This window comes from Pteropus alecto, unplaced genomic scaffold (genome assembly GCF_000325575.1).
Source record: "Pteropus alecto unplaced genomic scaffold, ASM32557v1 scaffold3, whole genome shotgun sequence".
Lineage (NCBI taxonomy): Eukaryota > Metazoa > Chordata > Mammalia > Chiroptera > Pteropodidae > Pteropus > Pteropus alecto.
In genome coordinates, this window is record NW_006442484.1 from 20,835,001 (window position 1) to 20,857,746 (window position 22,746).

Below are 22,746 nucleotides of genomic sequence, written 5' to 3' on the forward strand. Positions count from 1 at the left end.
TTGCGTTGGTGATTTAGGCATTACCTTGATGTCATGGTTGCAGTGCCTAAAAATGCCACACGACAATTACTGTTTCTGGATGTTTAAGCCAAAGTTGAATTTTGTATCTCATAGTTAATTCATGTAAGTTATGTAAATTCGGACAGTCATCAAATGTGCACTATTTCTCTGAAATACTGTTCTACTGATATAGCCACATTATTTTTTTTTTGAAAGTGTCTTTGTCGTTTTTTATGACATTTTAACTCTTTCAGGAATTTTCAATAGTGAAAAATTGCACTACCCTATTTTTAAGATCAGGAAAACTGTTATTTCAAATTTTTAATGAAGAAAAAAACAGTGTTAAACTGGTGCTTCATTATGACCATAATTAGAGGTTAGAGTGATTTTTGAAGTGTCATTCTCATCTCAATTATGCTTATGAAATCATTCATATTGCCAAAACTGGTAAAGATGTCTATGTGTGTTTGTTTCAAAGTCTGTAGGTGTGAATGGTGTACAAGACGTATGTGTTTACATATGTAATTTCTTTCATTTTATCTTATACCTAAGGATGACCTGAATTATCTTTGATTTTAAATAATCATAGTGGAATCTCAAAAATGGCAGTTTTTCCTATGCTCCTACTATACATCATTTCAATTCTGATCTTCTGGGAAATGCTAGAAACTTTGGTTTCTTTTTACATGGAAATTTACTATCATCTTCCACATAAGCAAGTGGGGAAAGTAAATTAAATCAGAGGATATTCTATTTCACATAAATTGCTTCCTGACTATGATGTTTACATGAATATTATAAAAAATCAGTAACTTCTTAAATTGGAATGCTTAAAAGATAACTTCTCTTAAAACAGGCCTTTAAGAGAAATTTGGGTACTAGAAGGAATGAAATAACTCTCAACATATTCTGAACGACACATGCAAATATAAAATGTCAAAGTCACTCTGAGGACCTGTTAAGTTATTTAGACCTTCCAACATGTCCAGGATGTCTTTTATAGGGGGAAATCTAAAGCAAGGAGTGAGGAACTTTGGCATTGTACTTTGATTTGTTTGACACTCTTAAGTTGTTGAGAAGAAACTTGAGGATTGCCTTTTTATTTGTTCATCCAATCAACACTTAGAAAATCTAGCCAATAAAAATGTTCATTCTGAACCCCTCAGAAATTTAGATCGATTTGAGTGAGAGGATAAAGGGAACTGCAGAAAGCATCACAACTATTGTTGAAACAAGATCAATTCATCAAAGTCTTTTTAAGAGGCATGGATGTTCACCATTATCTACAAGAAGTCTTCATTTCCTGTCTTCTCTTCAGTAGCAGTAATTCTGACCAGTTCATTAGCATGAATGCATGCACATAGCATATATTAATTTCTCTTTATTCTTAAAGATGTTAAATGATGCAGTTATTTAGCCTGTAATTTTCAAATGTTTCAGTTTCTTATGTTGACATTTGGTCATAGTCACTTTGAATGTGAAAATATCTCTGCTGAGGCCTATCGATGCATTTTACCATTTTTTGGTTGGGGGGATGTTTCTATTTACCTAAGGAACCAAATATTTTTGCAAATCACTTGATGCATAATAAATATCATTTGTATTTGCCTGATGACACAATCCCCCTATGTGCAGGGATTGTTGCTTTTCCTATGTCCCACAGTAAACTCCAGAGTTTAAATTGAAGTCAATGAATAAATTGGAATCAAGCAGTGTGAATTCTAGCCTTGGCTTGGCAGATTACTGTCTATGCTTGAGCAAGTGCATTACCTTTTTAGGTCTCAATTTCTCTGCCGTAATATATTTATACCACTTTATTATCTTTTTTCTTGGAAAGATATCTATATAGATAATAAAATTTTAAGACTTGTAGAAAAATAGCATATGAGTCCAATTTCAATTGAAACTGAGTGGCAGTTAGTATTGTTATATTAAAATATAATAGGCCTTTTTGAGCAAATACATTAAAATAAACACTTATTACAGAATATCTCCTTGTGATAATAGTATTATCTTGTCACTAATTTTGTTAGGTTTTTGTTATTTTCTTAATTTTTCATTTATGCCTCCATGATGGAGAGAAGGTATATGAAAAATATATTTTACCAACGCAAATAATACCATTTGCCTATTGTCAAAATATTCCCTCTGAAATGAAATTTACTTAAAAAGAATCTGTCCTTTTTTATAGTTAGCTTAATTTCCATCATGTTTTTATAAAACATGTCTTTGATTCACTGATATGTGAGTCACTGATATGGCATTTTGTGTCACTGAAACAACCAGAGACTTTTATTACTTGCCTGAGTTTCAACATCTGTAATAGTACATTTCACGTAGAACTTTACATATTAATGCATTTAAGAAAAATGTTTGCCTTTTATAAGTTAAACTAGTATCTTTAAAAATGGGTCATAACTAATTTTTTATATCAAAGACAAGTTAGAATTACTTGGGGGATGCTAATTAATTCACTATTTTTTATCACTCATTTTTCTAACTTATGAAGTTATTATTTTGTATATTAGATGGGCCTCAAGGAGTAAATAGAAAATATAAAACATTTAGTCAACTATGCCTGTTCTCTTTATGTAACTTACTGGGCTTTATTAAAATATTCATTGTGTGATGGTTTATATGTAAAGCCTATTTGAAAGTTGATGTGTCTTACATTGTGTCCAGAGATCATTTGAGATTCAGTGAGAGGAAATTTGGGGACTTCAGGTTAGTAGATGTGTCGTAGTTATTTAAGGTTAACAGTTGAAAAATGAATCAAGTATGCAGAGACTGCTTTGCCAGTAAAAAAAAATGTAAAAAGTATGTGCATTAAGATGAATTCCTCTTTGTTATTTAGTGTGTGTAATGATTGGTCTGTTCCTGCAGTTTTGTGTTGGTGCCTCAGTCTAAAATAGTCATAAATAGCCATAAGCAATCAACAAAGAAAAGTATTTTAAAGGATCATTGTGATACATGTTTTTGATAAGGCACATCCTTTCATTGAGTGCTTTAATATCATCAGGGAATTGTCCAAATAACTGTACCTCAGAGATGATTTTTACCTCGAAAGGAGAGAGTACAGAGGAGGACAAAGAGTGAGAGAGAAAGCAAGACAACTGAATTTTTGGATATAACACTGTTGACCAAATTTGCCTTCATTATGCAAAATGCTTAAATGAACAAAACATATTTGCCATGATGAACAGAACTTGCCCTAGATGGTTAGAGTCACCAGTAACTTGGGTCCTTTTCTTCTATAAAGAAAAGATTTTTAACCTGAGAGGATACGTGATGACTGTGATGGTAGCCCAAATTTGAGCACTTGTAATTACTTTAGCTTGCAATTAAGCAGCAGACTTGTGGTGGGAGGATTAATGTGAGAAGATTCCCCATTTTTCAATTTTGTGTCAACATCAATAAGATTGAACTAATCGCTAACTGGCATTTAGACAATGAACTACTCCAATACTCTGGAGCTTTGATGTAATATGACATGGAATTAGGAATATGATATTTTTATTTTAGATAACAGAGAATGGTATTTATTCCTGGAAAGTAACAGTCTCATTATAATATTAGTATCTATACCAAATATAGATAATATATATGAACCATCAGAGAAGTGTTTATAGGATCAGTTCACTATTTATAGTATACATTTATTCACAAGATATAAATTTCCTAGAATTTATTACCTTGGACAAAATTGTTGGAAGCTCATGTTATTCATCAAAAATTAGGACAAAACTTTACCCTGAATAGCTCTGTTGTCCCCATCTTTCAACTGTCATTATAAGAATTCTTTGTGGTTTTGATTCATATTGTATTGCAGAATTTTAATTGTCTTTTTCTCGTTGTCTTTGACATAAAATATTCTAGCATATTTAGTGATTTTCAGGATTTTATGACATATTTTCCAAAACAATTTATAATTTGGGAAACATTTATACGAAGAGTTTTCTTTTTGTACAACTATCATCTAAATAAATAAATAAAAATATTCTCAGCAAGTTACCACTAGAAAATTACATTATTAGGATTCACTTAATAGATCTTTAAAAAACATGCCCTTTCCTACCTTCTAGAGTCATTGAAATAAAATAATGATCTTTAAAATATGGTTTTTTCAAGACACATAAGTATTAAGAATTTAATTTTAATCATCCATGATTAGCATTATTATTTAGAATAACATTTTCTAAAATGTGAGTCATGGTACCCATGATGCTCTATGGAAAAATTATCTGTAGTCAAATAAGTATGAGAAAATTTTTGTGCACTATTACCCTCACAGAGAGTCACATTATAAATTAACATTTAAAAAGAATGTAGGAAGTCCTGCATAACAGTATTTCTTTGCCTAACTTAGTGTCTTAAAAATTTATGTAATTATTAAATGCATTTTTCTTTTTGGATTATATATGCAGAACTGCTGTTCAACCCAATTCACTTTGAAAAACATTGCAGAATTTTTTTTTTTTTTTTTATGAAAAGGATAGGCAGATTACTTACACATAAATAATCTGACTCATCTTGAAAATTTTATTTTCTTTCATTTTCTGAATCTGCTAATTGAATATCTAAAATATGTTACCCAGTTGGATATACATCGTTCTTGAAGAGTGAACAATCTTTGAAAGTTTCATTACATCATTATTAACAAAAACTATTATGTTCAAATTTTACATTAATAAATACTCTGAATTTTCAAATTTAGAATTTTTCACACTGTTGAAATGACATAAAACATTGAATCAGAACATAACTTTTAAAAATAATTTGAAGAAACATTATTTTTCAAAAAAAGTGGATTACTATAATAATGCGTTTTAAAAAATTAGAAGGCAGATAAGCAAGAAATGATTGACATTAAAGCAAGGCCAAGATGAGGTCAGGCCTTTAAGAGAAACATGTTAAGCTATAGAGTTTCTATAGAGTTTTTTTTATAGAGTTTTCAGCAAACTGGGACAGTGCAGCAACATATTGATACCCCATTGGTTAATAGGTAAACATCCTATTGGTCTCCACACTCTATATTTCAGCTAAATATGTGGTGTAAAGGTGTTTTATCATTTCTAAAGATCTTTCTATTTTTTGAGACTCTCAAAGCAGTTACTTATTCAGTTATATAAATGAAGAACCTCCATAGGAATTATGACATGGGAGCAATATCTAGTAATATTGCCTAAGAATCTTCAACTTGAAACCAATGATCAAAAGCTTTTTTTCTTTTCAGAGATCTAAAATTATGAAATGGGTGTAGCCTGATTTCATTATTTTCTTATATTTGTTGAATGATTCAAAAATTTTAAATGCAACTTATAAACTATTTTTAGAATACACTGAGCTTATTTTGAGGTGTTTAGCAATTGATTCTTATTGGTAAATATTTCCTTGGAATGTCAGTAATTGTTTTTCAGTTCAATAATGTCAGTAACCAAATCATCATTGAGGCGGTCCTAATGTTGTAATGATGGCACAAGCATTTAAGGCTCTAAAATGATGCTCTCCACAGTGTGATTTTATCTGCTTTGGTTTTTTTTTTTTTTTTTAAACTAAGAATCCTTCATTTGCATTGGCTTCAGTGAAACATAAATGGCCCTCTGAACTACTTCCTGATGAATGAGTTCCTAACGGAAATGACAATTATCCCACATTCATAGATTAAAACAAGAAATTTCTATCATCTCCAAGTGTCTTCACACTTTCAGAGGAAACTGGTGAGCTCTGAGGTTCAGTATGGGAGGCAGAGTTTTGAAACTGCAGCTTTTCCTTCCCAAGAACTGCGCTTACCTCAGTCAGAGTGAAAATGTAGAAATCTGTGACATAATGATAGTGGCGCTATTTGTGCAAACAAGTGTCTCATTGAAAGCAAAGAAGCGCATTGCTTGAAAGGATCCTTTAGAACCTTGAAATGAAAGTATGACTGCCTAAGAACACACTCATGCACACAGTAGTTTTTCAGCACTGCCGGCTTAGCTAGCAAACAAAATATGGTTCAAATGGCTTAACACTCCTAGAAACGGAAGGCACCAGTTTAATGGGTCTCCTCTGCTTGAAATTAAAGTAGAAGGAGTTTTACGGAGAACAGTATTCAATAACAAAATATTAAATGATAAACACAGATTGCTTAAAATCAGACGAGCCATTTTAAGAAAGCATTTTAGCTCATCATGATATGTAGCACCTTATTTAAATTAGGAGGTGTTAATTCGTAGCTTGAATAATATATTAATATAATATGTAAAGTGAATGGCATTGTTAATCACAGTCGCGCCTGGAACGACTTTGCTTCTGTGCACTGAATGTTAATTTTGCAAAACATTAATTTCAAAGATTTTGCAGCAGTGCTTTTGTAATTAAATATTAATGTCACATGTTATTGCAGTAGCATGTTTATGAAAGCCGGCAACACTTCAAGTCAACTCATTTGTTTTTATATTTATTCTTGTACATCTGCAATCCCTTCCATTTCACAATTTCAAAGTGAAGGCCATTTTGAATAGTCAATATGTGAACATTTTTCATTGTAAGCGTTTTTTAACATCCAACAGGGTAAATATTTAATGTTGTGTTTTTAGCTGGTATAATTTTTCAGAAAATTGGCTATAACTTTTAACAACTCAAAGGTACCTAAACTGTCTCCAATTTTGGCATAAGTGATCTGAAAATAAAGTAGCAATAAATGTGATGAAGCTGTGTAAAAATATTTAAGAATTAGAAGGCTTTATATGAAAGTTTGAAATTGGAACTGCAATTCTGTGCATGAGAAACCTCAGCGGTTACTTATTTTTATATATTTTCATTATAACACTATTATCTCAAGAAAATTAAAAAAAATAAAATAAAACTCACTTTTGGTTAACTTTGACCAAGTTCTATAACTAGACAAGAGTAAGAAAATCTCACTTCACAGTCACGTGCTTCATCCTTATTACGTTTTGAAGTTATGCATTTGCTTTAAAAGAGAATCCCTTTAATGCTCACCAGCTTACTCTAAGTATATACAATATATATGTCATTATATTGGTTTGTCCATGACTACTTTGACTGAATTGCTACATTCAGTGTTTTGCCCATGATACTCCCAATCTGCTAATTACATTTAGCCTAAAAATAAAGTCATTTCCATTATTGAACCTTGACAACAAGAAATAACATTCAAGGGATTGTATTTTAAAGCTGTTGTTTTATCCATCTAGTAAAGTTGTCTTTTAGAATCAAGTCCCTTAGATACATTTTTTTTTTTTTTTGGAATTATGGAGTGAGTTAGCCATACTCCAAAAAAAGAAAAAAAAAAAGAGGAAGAAAGAAAAAAATCAAGATACATTATGTTTGGTTATGGGCACATTTAACAGTTAAAAATTATATCTGCACCTGATGTTGCATGTTAACAGCTAATGCCATTTGACAGTGATGAAATTAAAGGATGAAGAAGAGATACAAACTACATTTTACAAGCATGATGGGTCTCCAACAATGCCATTTAAATATTATTTGTCACTATTTAAAATGAACCTTTCCCCTTTAAGCTATGCCATTACGCTCATTTGTCCTGTCACTGCTGACAGGCTATATGACTCACACACAAAAATGGTCATTAGGTACTGCATCTTCATCTTATTTAAAAAAAAAAAAAAGAAAGAAAGAAAGAAAGAAAGCATTCTGATGCCTCTAAAAGCCTATAATTATTTTCAACCGAAGAGATAGTGTTGCTCAGAAGGTAATTTAATAACCTTTTGCATGTACCTGGGGAATGCCTCTCCAGGGGACCAAGGTGCCGACATGCCATTCAGTCGTCAAAACATGACCTTTAATGGTTGCTTGGAGAGAAGTTAGCGTGCAATGTTGTACACAGTGCAATGCTAATTCTGCTTTCTAATATATGCAAAATTTAGTTCTTGAGCAATGATCTTTGTAAGATGAATTAATATAGGTACTGCTCTAGGAAACAAAAGAAATTGCAATGTGAAAGCTTCCCTCTACCCATGATCTTTTATACTTCAGTTTGAAGTAGCTAACAACTTGTGCCATTTGTATAAAAAAATAGTGTGAAACACTCCAGAAGTCATTTGCTTCTTTCCCCCCTTTAAGTTGGTTGATGAATTCTATTCTGTATACTACAGAAATGTAAAATAGGATTAAAGGGATTTCTTTGATAAGTTTATTTCCCAAAATAAGGCACTGGCCCAACTCCATGAAAAAGAAAAAGAAAAGCTTACCTTTAATATACCCTCTCTGCTTAACAACACAAGCTATGTGGCTCGCTGAAATTATTAATGCAGCTACTGAGTTAATTAAAAAAGGAAATCCTTCATGGGTTTTCCTGTTAAAATATGATATTTTGAACACTTGCATATACAAAAAGATGCACAGGCTGCTTCTTGTGACAACCAGGTTCAGAAGCTCCTTATTTTGGTAGTCTGATATTAGATCCCGCCTTAGAAATGCTGGAATTTCAACTCCTACCCCTGACACGCCATCCGTCAATTTATTAGCACGCTGGTGCAGTAAGCCACTGAACAGGCTATATCAATTCGTTTAGTTTTTTTCTTTAAAATGTCTGTAATCCTCAGCTCTGCTCTCTCAACCGGTCAGCATTAAAGATTTATGTTGCACTTTTTTTCATTGCCACACCTGAATATGGATTACTTAAATGGGCTGTAAATAATTCATATCTGGGAATAAGTTTCCATTACTGACCAATGTTGTAGTTTAATATACTGTATTATGGGTTATACAATTTTAGATTGTTTTCTGTGTGCATTCAGCAGTCAGGCAGACAACAGTTTAAGTGAAAAGGGTGAGATGTTTGTTCAGCTTATTTTCATGTTCACTCTGTGCTCAAATCAGCAACAGGGCTAAAGGAAACAGAAAGCGACTTTCGACTGCATGTTTTTCTGCTATTTATGGAAATCTTTAAAAAAACAAAAAACACTTGACCTGAAACAAAATAGCAAAAATGTGTAATTGTATATTATTGATAAATTCAAGAAAGAAATAAAATGTGTTAATGTAGGTGGCTAGAATTGTCTTAGTCCTTCAGAATTAGAAAATAATCTTGATTCTTGTACCCAAAGGTTAACTTCCCAATTCAATGCTAGATTATTCTATGCATAAGATGCTCATAATAAAATTATAATTTACTTGACAGGTAAGTTTGAATGAGGCTATTTGTGGATGAAATACACAAAATGTTAAAGTGTAAGATATCTTTAAAACATAAGCAAGTGTTTACTCTTAAAAGAGCTTTAAACATTTTAAGATTAAGTTGAGTATAATAAAAATTAATAATAGATTAATACATGAAAATCTATGAAGACACATAAGATAATGATTTAAAAAGGAATAATTTAAAAAGATGAATTAAAAAGTCGAATCAGAAAAGAAGGCCAGCATAAACTAGGGAAAAACATGCTGTGAATAAAGTCTGTTAGATCTTGAAATAGGAGAACTGCTAAATAATGCATAGTTTTATTTTTCTATAATTTGCATAAACCTTAAGAGAGTATTTATTTGTGTAAAACTTGATGTATCGAGTAAGGAGAATGAAAAAATGGCATTCATTTTGTTTTCATTTTGGTATTTAGGAAAAATATTCTGTTACATATGGACTACTTAGACCTAATCATCTGACTGAATGTGATGTGTGTCTTGAGCCAGGTTGGAAAGGGGCTGGCTGGAGAACAGTGCCCTGGTCTTGCTGCAGGCGATGCAGGTTGGCCCATGCTCTGCTGGGGAGCAGATGGTGAGCCAATGCTTGTAGTCACACTTACCTTCCTTGCTAAATCCATAATCCCTCACTGGACACGGAGCCAAGGCAGGCTTTGGAGGCAGAAAGGAGGTTACAATCTGGACTTGGGTAGTGACTGCCAGAACTGAGAAAACAGCTCAGAAATTTCAAATGCTTAACAAGTTATCTGTCTTGTCCCTAAGCCAGTACAGCATTTTTAAAAGTAATTAAGACATGATTGAAAATGTGTATGCCATCTAAATACAAAAATCTTCAAAAATCATCAAAACCAATAATGAAAAGCCACATTTAATATGGCATTATGCACAAAATACATTTAAAATAAATTATATTTTTGTGTTTAAAAGAAAATATATAAAGTAAAAAACAGGAAAGAGAAAGCATTTATTTTATAGGAAAAGGCATTTTTCTTTATAAACTTTGACCTTATAAAGGAAAATATTTCATACATGCCTGTAAATATGCTGCATGTATGAAATATTTTCCTCCTGTAAGGAAATGCATAGCTATGTAACATCTAAATCTCTACTAACATATGTTCCTCTCTATGTTATTCTTTAAGAATATTAAATGATTATAGTTATTTTTTCTATATATAATATAGTTATGCGTGTATATGTATGTTTTTATATGTGTGAGTGGGGTTCATTATCAACACAGACATTATAACTCAGAAAGACAAAATAAAAATATTGAGTGGATAGCCAAATCTAATGATTTGTAATAGAAGGGATAGTAAATGCCATCTGTTTAATGTAAAACAAATTTTTAAAAAACTGATAAAATGCATACATATCTTATAAATTGAACTATGGCAAAATTTATATAAAACAGAACATATATAAATTGTCAACATATTTCATTAGGGTGAGATTAACTTAAACATGTAGTATCTACATAATAATATGATATAAGAAAAATAATATGATATAAGAAAAAATAAAATTGATTATGGTTTATACTATATGACAAATATTTTTTGAAAACATGTTTTAGTCTACTTTAGTAAGTATAACAAAATTCCTTAGTTTTCTCTACTGAATTTTTATGGCCCTCATTCTCTTAGGCAAAAAAATTCTTTTGCATTCTCATATTGAAGTTCACTCACTTGAGCAGATTTCTTATAGCCTTCATTAGTCCATTGTACCACCTCTATTGAGCAAGCTGTTAAAATGCTACCAACACTCTACTCATATATATGAATAACTTGAGCTCTCCACTTTGAGACCATCATTAACTTTTTTCCTTATTCTCTTTTTTGCTCCCCCTGCCCTTTTTTTATTGCCTTTCTTTTATAAAGTATTTAGCATCCTTACCTATACTTAGGAAATATCTTAATTTCTTTTTTTTATAAATCTCCTTCAGAATTCATTTTTTGCCAATGCCCTCCATCTCTAAATATGTCTTTTCTTGAGAATACTGTTTTCTTTAAAAATTAATATAAAGACATAAACAAAGAAAATTGTAGAAACATCTTACTCTGCCTCACCTTAGAGTTCAAGAAATGTGCCTTGATATGCAATATGATTAGATCGGTATTTAAAAAGGAAATGTAACAGCAAAAATGTTCAATATCACTACATTTTATAACTATGTTTATAAATAAAAAATAAAAAATTTTATTTATATAATATGCTTATTTAACTTTTATTTTAATCTTAGTATACATTGAAAAAGTAAACTCCAAAATGTGATATTTATAACAAATTTTTATGATTTTAATAGGAAAATTTTATACTATAAAATGACATGGTAGTTTATCACTTTACCCCCAAACCTAAAATGAAAATATATCTTATGTTATTTGCATTTTTTTGAGGTGGGGATAATTTCATAGGCTTTCAAACAGGCCTGAAAGAGATTGATTTAATATGATTTTTGTTTTCAGATGAAAACAGAAAGAAACAAAACTCTAAAAATTACTTTTAACAATTTAAGTTTCCTGTAAAATTACATTTCTATAATATCAAAAGATTAATCTAGAACACTGTGGGCATCAACAGTTTAAAAACTAACAAATGAAGAAAAGGTGTAAGATAATTTTACTGGGAGCTAAAGACAATACAAAGAAGTATAAGACAGTCCCTCCTTTAAGAGTTTTTAACAAAGACATTGGACTTGAAAATGGGAGACCTGAGTTTTCCAGATCTTCCTCTTGCAGACTACAGAAATGTTAAAAAGTATTTGCATTTCGGGACCTCATTTCCCTCATTCATACAATTATAGCATTTGCCTAATGATTTCTAGCATGTTGATCACCTATAGAGGTCCCCAACCTTTTTGGCATCAGGGACCAGTGCTCCAGTGAGAATCTAATGCATGATGACCTGAGGTGGAGCTGAGGCGGTGATGCTAACACTGGGGAGCCGCTGCAAATACAGATGAAGCTTTGCTTGCTCACCCATCGCTCACTTCCTGCTGTGCGGCCCGGTTCCTAAAAGGCCACAGACTGGTACTGGTCCACGACCCAGGCTTTCAGGACCACTGAGTCCTACAAAACACTGACTATGTAAACATATAGAGACAAACTAAAGAGGTAGATAACAAAGAGTTAGGTACCAATAAGTAGCACGTTGCAGCTGATGTCCCTGGGAAATAAATGATTCATTACCAAGTAAGTGGTTCAGGCAATACTTGAGGCCAGTTAATAGGATGGACATTTATGTGAATTCCTATTGTTTTATATTTTAAATTTTCATTGTCTAACTTTTGATACACAATTTGAAACACATTTTGGCCAAATTAAATTGAGATGTGAACAATGGGAAACATTTCAAATATAGGCCTCCAAGCAAAATTTTGTAACATCCCTCATGTCTCAGGACAATACCACAAGAAATGCCATGGCCATGTACCTGCTAGAATCCCAGAATTGCAGAGAAGAAGCTATATCTATAACCACAAGAGAGAAAGTGAGTATCAGATGTGAGCTGTACAAGCAAAAAATGTACTGCCGATTGAATTAGAAATCTAATTTATCTAAATTCTTGGAGGTGGTTTCTGATTTCTAGTTATATCTTCAGCACTTTGATATGTCACCTACTAAGCTGCAGAGAGGCATATGCCAATTCTTATGTGGTATATAAAGCCTCCAAGTAATTATTATATTGTCCATCAACATTATCACAAACATTATTAATTAAGAGAGACCTCTGCATTTCCTTAAAAGGGAATAGTACTCTTAATGGCAAATGACCTATCGTAGAATTGGAAATGACTGTGTTGTCAGAAGTTGCATCTCTTGGATGCAGCATAAAGCAGAGATTTTGATGTTAATGGTCATGGAAGATTCTGTGTTGCCATCTGTCAGGAATTATTTACTAGTTTTCGCTGACCAAATTCCAAATTAAGGGGCTCATTTACTGGCTCAAACTCACCCTCTATCTTAATTACAAATAGTCTCCATCTTTACTATTTATGATCTGTTATAAAATATATGGACTTCAATGGACGTAAGTAAGATACTTTCAATTCTGCTCCCTCTTCTTTAGTTCAGGTACTCATCATTTTTTGATGAAATTTGTACCACAGGTTCCTAAACCATATTTACATCAGCCTTCTTTACTCATTTTAAACCATACTCCTAGGGCTGGCTGCCAGATAAATTATTTTAAAATACAAATTTCTTTCATAGTTGGCCACACATTATAGTTCCTCCATGACTCCCCTTAGCTTTTAGGAAAAAAGTTCCAACTCTTCACTATAACTTTTAAAGCTCTCCATGATCTGGCCCTGCTTATTTCTTTAGCCTTCTATCCTATGCTGCATCTAAGTTCTATCCATCCTAAAAGCATACCTATAGTTATCAAACTTTGTCCTTCCTCCTTTCATTGGCCTTTTAAAAACTATTCTGTTTACCAGGAAGGCTCTTCTATGTAGCTACATCTCCTAATTTTTCTCTCAATAAACTCTTTCTTATACTCGCTTTAGATGACATGTCCTCCAAAAGACCATTCCTAATCGCTCCCTCCAAGTCTCGGTAAACATATCCTTCTTTTGTGCTCCCATAATGCCCTGAACTATCACAATTATACATGGGAGTGAAATTATCTGTTTGCTTTTCTATCTACCCAATTTGAATACGAACTTTAAGTTTAGGCATTAGATTATATTCCTCTTTGCACTCCCAAAGCCTAGACTAGTATGTGTCAAAAAGCAGTATTTGACATTGTTGACCTTTCTGTTCCTGGCATAGTATCTTCTTTTGGCTTCTTTGGCTCTCAAGGGATATTTCTTCTGTCTCCTAGTTTTCTGCCTCCTCCTCACCATCTCTTACTTGTGGAGTTAAACAGGGCTTGGTTTTCAACCCCTTTATCTCCTTAATATCTCTATTTGTCTAGTTGATCTTATTCGGGAACATGGCTTGAAATTATTATATACATGCCACACACACTCAAATCTACATCTAGCCTTGGCCATAGATCTCCAGACCGGTACGTCCAGCTCTCTCTTTGATGTCTTCATTTGGATGTTTGATGTTTCCTAAACTAACAAGACAAAACTACTTGTTTTCCTCTCCACTCAAAATCTGTTTCTCTGTTGGTATTTTCCATCATGACAAGTCACTCCAACCACTTAGTCATTCAAGATAAAAGTCTAGGTTTCATTCTTAATTCCTATCTAGATCCAGCTTAGTCAAATCATCAGTATGACTTCTCAGCCCTACATCAAAGCAACCTGAATGCATCTACCTTTTTCTATCTCTATTAAGCCAACATCATCATTCTCTGAATACTGTAATAATCTTCTAGTTGGCCACCATACTTCTGTTATATCCCTTTTGTCATCCATTGTTAAACAGCAGCCAGAGCATTCTTCTAAATATGTTAATGAAATCATGCCATTGACCTATTCAAAGCTTTACAGTAATTTTCATTTTATTTAGAATAAAAATTTAATATTCTGGTTTAATGCACTCTACATGATTCATCCGCATTCCAAATGTTCTAGTCCCATCTCATTCCATCCTCCTCTTTTTTACTTTGTTCCAGTCACACTGTTCTTTACTTTCCTGAACATGTTAACTCAGTTTTGCCTTACAGGTTGTGTCCTTACTGTTTCCTTTGTCTAGACCATTCCTGCGCTTGATCTTTGTACAGTTTTTTTTTTCTTTCTGTCATTCAGATTTCACTTACTTTCTAAGACTTTTCCTCAATGGCAATTTTAAAAGTAACAGTCGTTTCCTGTTACATTATACTAGTTTAATACTCTGAAAAACAATTATCATTATTATACATTTCTGTTTGTTTGTTAATCAATTTTTGGTATATCTTTTTCAACCCCCCCCCCAAAAATGTTAACTTCATCAGAGCATGAGACTTGCTTATGTTATTCAATGCAGTATCTCCAGCACCTAGAACTGGGTATAAAACAGTAGAAACTCAATGAATATATGTTAGATAACTGAAATAATGATCACTCAGGAAATCTAGTTTGAAGGAGTGCAATTTAGAATGTCATGAATTTGAGGATTGCTACGAAAAAATGGAGAATAGAAGTTACCATGCCTACAAAGAACTCATACGACTCAATAACAACAAAAAAATAAATGATCCCATCAAAAAATGGGCAGAGGACCTGAACAGACATTTCTCCCTAGAGGACATACGAATGGCCAACAAATATATGAAAAGATGCTCAACATTGCTAGCTATTAGAGAAACGCAAATCAAAACCACAATGAGATACCATCTCACACCTGTTAGAATGGCTATAATGCACAAAGCAAGTAACAAATGCGGGAGAGGATGCAGAGAAAATGGGACCCTCATACACTGCTGGTGGGACTGCAAATTGGTACAGCCACTATAGAAAACATTATGAAGGTTCCTCAAAAAACTAAGAATTGATCTACACACTCATTATTCACAGTGACCAGGACATGGAAGCAACTGAAGTGTCCTACAATAGATGATTGGCTAAAGAAGCTGTGGCACATATATACAATGGAATATTACTCAGCCATAAGAAGAGATGAAATACTGCCATTTGTGACAACATGGATGGAACTCAAGATAACCATGCTAGGCGAAATGAGCCAGACAGAAAAAGTTGAAAATCACGTGATATCATTTACATGTAGGATATAAACCTAAAAGCAACAAATGAACAGGACAAACAGAGACTCAAGGACATGGACAATGGACAAGTGCAGAGAATAGGCGTAGGGGGGAGGAGGGGAGAGGTAGAAGGGGTGAAGAGGGTCAAATATAGGGGAGTAGAGAAGGGTGAAGTGGGTAAAGAGAATCAAATATATGGTAGCTGAAGGAAACTGGACTTTTGGTGGTAAACACACAATAGAATATACAGATGTCAAATTATAATGTACACCTAAAATTATATAATTGTATTAACCAATGTTACCCCAATAAACTTAGTAAAAAATTATTTAAAAAAAGAAGTTACCATGCCCTTTGTCAGTGAGTAAACATTAAAAAATAGATTGCTAGAGTAGAGAAGGGCCTTTCAAATTATCTGATTTTGTCCTAAGAAGTACTGATGAAGCCAAATCCTCTCTTTCAACTATTTCTTTCCAGAGAAAGAAGCAAGAGAAGTAGAAGTCAGAGAGGACACAATAGCAGAAATTAAAAAGCATTCAGCAGTCCATTACGTATATTAACGATTACTAAATAATTCTCTCTCTGATCTCAGAAATCGTAATGAGCAGTTCCTCATTAACCTTAGCCTATGAGGAGATTACTTGGTTTATTTTAGATACCTTAATCTTCTTGCGCTATTATGAAATATTCATGTTTTTATTTTCCTGAACTTAAACTTGGAAATTATTTTGTTTTCTCACAGAAATGATTTAGGAAATATTCAAAGGGGAAATACCCCAACATTTCAACATTTATTTATGCAAGGAATATTTATTAAGTACTTTCTAAAAAATGTGAAATCTAATAAAATATACAAAACATAAGCATAATGTTTGTAAAATATGCAGGGCAATTATATTTAAAATATTCTAAGTACTAAATAAATGCTAGAAAACTTCAAAAGAGGGAGAAATTATGCCCCAATGAATGATGAGTAGGGCTCATGTAGTACAATATCAAGAAAGTTTGGCTTTGAAGTATACATAGAAATTCACTATATATATAAAGGAGAATAAGCAGAAGCGGAAGAGGGGAAGAGGCAAGGAAGAAGAAGGAGAAGGAAAAAAGGAGAAGGAGAGGGAGAGAAGAAGGAAGAGAGAGAAGTGATTTCAAGAAAAAAGAGAAATTTGAGCAGGGTATGAAAAAAGGACTATCATGGGGTATGTGCAATATTTAAATAAATAGTTTGATTCCATGGGGCACTATAGACAAGGAGAGGAGTAAGAAGTAAGGATGGGACAATAGTCTTTGGATCTTTTATCACAGAGGGTGTGGCATTCAGAATAAGGAGAAGTGCTCTAAAGTTCTCTGTAGACAACTGATCATCCAATTTTTGTCAAAACCCTATGACGCCTAACTCCTATGTTTTGTCTTATCTTGTGATACTTCTGTTTTCATCTTTGGCTTCTGATCCATTCAGCCCTAAGGAATAAAGTCAATAAAAAGTCACCAGACCATCTATTAGGACAGAGTGAGTACTCAGCAAATGCTTTCAAAAAGACTCCCAAATATTTGGCCCAAAGTTCTATTACTTTAGGCCTTGGAAAAATCTGAAAGATTTTTCAGATTAAAATTTCTAGGCTATTGATTTGATTTTCTGCTGCTTACTTTCTAGTTGGTAGTTTCTACATAGAACATGCTGATATCTTCATCTGGAGGATGCCACATTGCGAAGTACACTACACATTTTGAGTACTCAGGGATGCTGTATCATAATATGCACCAACCTTCACATCCGTCCTGATGTCTAACTCCTATCTTTTCTATATGCCACCAATTCTATGCAAAAAAATTGATAGAAAGAGCCTGAACTGTAAAGATAGAATCTCTTGGAATTGCATCTTGGCTCCTCATTTAGAATTTTCAAGGATTTGGGGCGATTTTTAAAAACATCACTAACACTAAATTGCTTTCTATATAAAAATAATAATCATATCCACCTCTTAAAGAACTTTCTCTGTGGAGTCATGAGCACAACTATTTTTTGGGCTTTAATGTACAAATGTTCTAAGGATCAATGACAGGTATATAAAACACCCCATACACACTAGCCACTTAATAGATGTTAGCTCCTTTACTATCTCCTTGATTTAGATTTCCTGATTCCTTCCTTTGAAAAGTTTCTTATTCCACATTTTCAACTGTCAAACTTTTACCTATCTTTCAATATACAAACTCAATTTGTTCTGAAATATTTTTCAAATGACCAACTGAATGGAAAGTTTATTATCACAAATTTCTCTCTCAAATTCTCTAGACATTTTGCCTGAACCTCTTTTATGGTGGTTTCAACTTTCTACCTTGATTATAGCAGCACAGGTGTATGTTCTCTTCCTTATAATGCGTTAAGTTCCAATTCCAATTTTGTAACTTCGCAATATCTAATATGGTCTTTTTTCAAGCAATAGATCCCGTATCTATAATGTTGAATTTGTTTTTCTGAATAGTCTTTTTTTTATGTGAAAGTTATACTGAAAATAATTTAGACTCTGTAAAATCTATAAAATTATGTCTAGAACTCTACCAACTAAAGTATATACTTTGCTGTGGTCTAGATGGTACAGTGATATGAACTTTCTTACTTTCTAGTTAACAAATTTATATCATTCAAACTACTTGAAATCTATTGTGTTTTCATAACTATTTAAGAATATATATGATATGAAATTTAAGTCCCAGTTCAGTTTCCATTACATATGTGTAACAGAAGTCAGAATCACAATTCATAAGAATAATTTGCATATTTAACAATGGATTCATAAGAAAAATGATCTTTGACATTAAGGTCAAAGTTGTAGTATTGATAATAAACTTGCAACTCAAAAATTATGCATTTCAGGATTATGTTGTCTTTTTTCTTATGAATTTTCTTTAGAGAATTTGATTAATGTTTTCTAGAAAAATGTTATAAAAATGAAATCCTTATATTTCCACTTTATTATATAAAGATTCTTCTAATGGACTTATGGAAATTGAATTCAAATCAACTTAAAAGCAAAAAATTTTTAGGAAAAATTTCAATTGAAAAGTAATCATTATATAATTATTCATTCCTCCTGAAATTTAAAATAAAATACATAAAACATGACCTAGATATTTTTCTGTATTCGGCAACATCTTTTAATTCTGCTCTGATGGCCTAGTCTTTACTGTATTTTTCTTAAGGATATTTTTTTAAATGTCGCTTATGTCCTTTACCTAATTGACAGGTTCACTCCACTCACTATCAATCAGCTCTGAAAAAGCTTATTGTAGACAAGGTAAAGTAGTAATATTGGTTAGTTTTACCTTTTGTTTTCAAATAGAATAAAACCTGGAAAAGAAAAAAACACTTTAATTGATTAGACATTTCACAACAATCTTAATCTTCTTTAACGTTTCTTTTCTATTTCTTGGGAAATGTTTGCCTGTCTTTGCCATCTTAACCTCTCCACTACTTGTGGACACTGAGGCAGAAAAAAATTAATTTTGTTTTATCAGCTCTTCTACCTTTGCTGTCAGTAAAGGAGCTCTTCCATCTCTTTGAGAGACTGACCTCTTGCCCTTCCTACAGTTGAAAAATGTCATTTTATTTATCTTTATCACAATTTTCCTTTTATTTACCACCTTTCTTTTTTATTATTTTATATTTCCTTTACTCCCTTCACTTCATTTTATAATCTTCCACATCCTGTTTTGAATCTCATGCAATTTACCCTACATATTGCTCTTCCTTATTCCTGATTGTTTTTGCATTTTCTTGTTCATACTAATTGGCTCCACTTTTATTTCTCATATATTTATTACTAAATGGCATTCATTGCCTTTAGGCATACATTAATTTATCTTTCAGTACTTTCCATTTGCTCTATGTCTTTTCCTTATATATTTATCTTGGCAACCTCCATTTCGCTTTACTTGTATGTGTTCATGTATTTTTTGTTGTTACTTTTTTACTATGGCTTCATATCTGTGATTTATGCTTCATGTATTATTAGGAGAGTTTATAAAATAAACCACTGTATGTTTGTCTCAAACAGCATTAATTTGAATAGTCTAAAAATAGGTTTGGATTCACTGTACTGTAATTTATCAGCCACATTTTTTACAGTCATATTATAGGGTTTAACTAAATAAATAATTAGAAGCTAATTTTATAATTTAAAAGGACTATAGACACTCTAATTTATGGACCTGAGGTCAGAAAAGGGGAGTTTATTGAAAGATGAATAAAAACAAAATGTAAAACTTATAACTTATTTCAAGAGAAATATACTTAGACCTTTTAAGGTATTTAACTGATAAGAAAATTTTCATTTTATAACTGATATAAATTATATGTATATGTATATTTCTAATTATAATCTTTATACTTTTCTATGCCTTTATGCACATAATAAGGAAATATTTAAAACCAGATATACCTTCAGTAAGAAAACCCATGAAAAGCACGAAATTTAATGAGGTAAATAAAAATGCACCAAATAAATTGCAGTGCATTGTGATAACTATTGTAAGATTGAATAGAATTATACTTAGTGTATAATAGAAGCAAAAAGAGATGAAGCATTTCAGGAGACTTCCTAGAGTAAAGGACATTTCAGTTGAGTATCAAGGAATCATATGTTTCTTCCTGGAGATGAGGAGAAGGGAGTCTTTAAAGATATTATGTCATGCCGTAATTGAAAGGTAGCTTCAACAGGAAGAGTGGTAGGAAATGAAATTAAAAAGTAAGTGCATGTTTTACTAAGAAATTTGGATTTTTCTGTGGTTAAGTGGGAGTCATTGAAGATTTTAAGCAGAAAAGTGGCATGATCCAATATATTTTGGAAAGAGAACTCTAGCACAGATAAAGGAATTATGAGCATATAGATATCAGGAACCATTGGGTGGTAAAATAATATTGATGAGAGAGAAAGAAGATGCAAAATAAGGCAGAAACTGAAGGAATAATCAGAAGTATATGAGTCATTTAAAGGGTTCATTCAAGAGAACTTGGGAACTCTTGGACATAGGTGTAGGAGAAAGAAAGGGAGACAACAATTTTTGTCGAATTCAGGACCGATCAATTTAAATTAGAAAAATAAAGCTTTGAAATGGCTGTCTATTCAGTCCAATTTCATCCAGATAGATTCCCCAATTTCTATTGACTATTTAGTTCATTACCATCTCATGACAGTAGTTAATGAATTATGATTAACCATTGATTGAATTAAATGTATAGTCAACAGGGAAAATAAAAATAGCTCAATATTGGATTAATACTTATTGCATAAATGAATAGTGACACATCCAGACTCCTTAACATGCAGCAAGAGAGACACCCCCCAATAAAAACAATAAAAAATATTGCATAGACATTCATGCAAAATGAACACTGATGGTAGTAAATTCTAAAAATGGCAGAATTTGGTTCTAAATCAAATGCAATTTCCACATTTGCATACTCTGTTTGAAAGCATCTTATAACTATGTTCAGAGTATATTGTTCAGCTCATTTCCATAATCTAATTCAGTGATACTTATGCTCTTCAAATAGTATTCACTGATCATATTTTATTTCTTCTTTATCCTAAATAGTGGTTCTATGAACTATAGACCACATAAGGGAGAGATTGTATAAATCATAAGTATTATGTCAATTCCTTAAAATGGAAAATTATGTAAAATTTATTTTCTCCTTTTTCTTAGAAGGACAAATCAGACAAACCTTTGAGCTTAAAGATAGATTTTAATACCTTTTAATTACATAGCATACATTTTTTAAATCTGTTCATTTAATAAAAATAATCATTTTGAGAAGGTAATCATGTAATGTAAAGTTATTGAATTTAAACAGTCTTCAGTTTGATCAACTTTCTCATCACAACTTGCAAAATTTCCAATATAACTGCTGGTTGAATTTTCAGAACATAATGCAAGTATTTGTTCCATAGATTTAACACATTATTTATTCATGTTGTTCATTTGTTATCAGTAAAACAATGATTGTGATGAATTGAGATCATATTAGGGGAGAAATACTCTTATCAGGTAATTTGCAAAGACTATTTCATGTAATACAACAACCTTTCAGAGAGAGTAGGCAGCAGTGGCAGTGACAGCAGCTCCTTCTCCTCCTCCTCCGCCTCCTTCTCCTCTTTCTCCTCTTCCTCCTCTTCCTCTTCCTCCTCTTCATTATTATTATTATTGTTATTATTATTATTATTGTTATTTTGGACATTCTGAATAGAGGTGAGTTGACTGCACTTCCCAGTCTGTGGCACAATGTCAGAATCTGAAGGGGGCATCCTAGAAACCCAGGGCTCCCTGCCCAGCCAATGGACTCACAACAGTGACAGCCAATGCTCAGGTCCTCTGTGCGTGGCTTCGTTCCATCTGAGAGTAACCCCAGGGGCTAGCGTCAGTAACTCCATTTCCCAGAATCGGAAGGATGAGGCACGAAGAGGCCACCGCAGACTAGAAGCGGGGCTGGTGGTCAGTGACACTGGGGCCATGTGACTCTTACTTTTATGGTCCCTCCTTAGGAGGTGCTCCTGGACCACTGTCTCTGTCTCGGGAAGGGCCCCCTCCGCCACTCCCTTCGGTCAGCCTGCCTTCTTGGCACTTAGAGGTGTATGCATTTCTTGTCTGTCTCTTCCACAAGAATATGTGGCCAAAGGAACACTCGTAGATGAATCAACTCCTGCTGGCGGCATCGTGCACACAGCCGAAAATAATTGGATTTAGAAAGAAATGAGTTCAATTGACTTTGATTAGCCCTTTAAACCCATATCAATTCCTGGAGCTCTCCTATTTCTGGAACGGGTTGCCAGACCTGTTTGCTTCACACTCTTATTCCCAGGGCTAAGGAATAAGATGCCAGCCACATAGGAGATGCTCAGTAAATACTCGTTGAAGCAATTAATGAATGAGTGC

General features: G+C 32.7%; 1 protein-coding gene across 1 annotated transcript in view; it reads left to right on the top strand.

Annotated features, from left to right (window-relative positions):
- The window catches only part of ARHGAP15 (Rho GTPase activating protein 15), a 303,245-nt gene that overhangs the window by 213,848 nt on the left and 66,651 nt on the right, over positions 1-22,746 (top strand). The gene's annotated exons all lie outside the window — the stretch shown is intronic.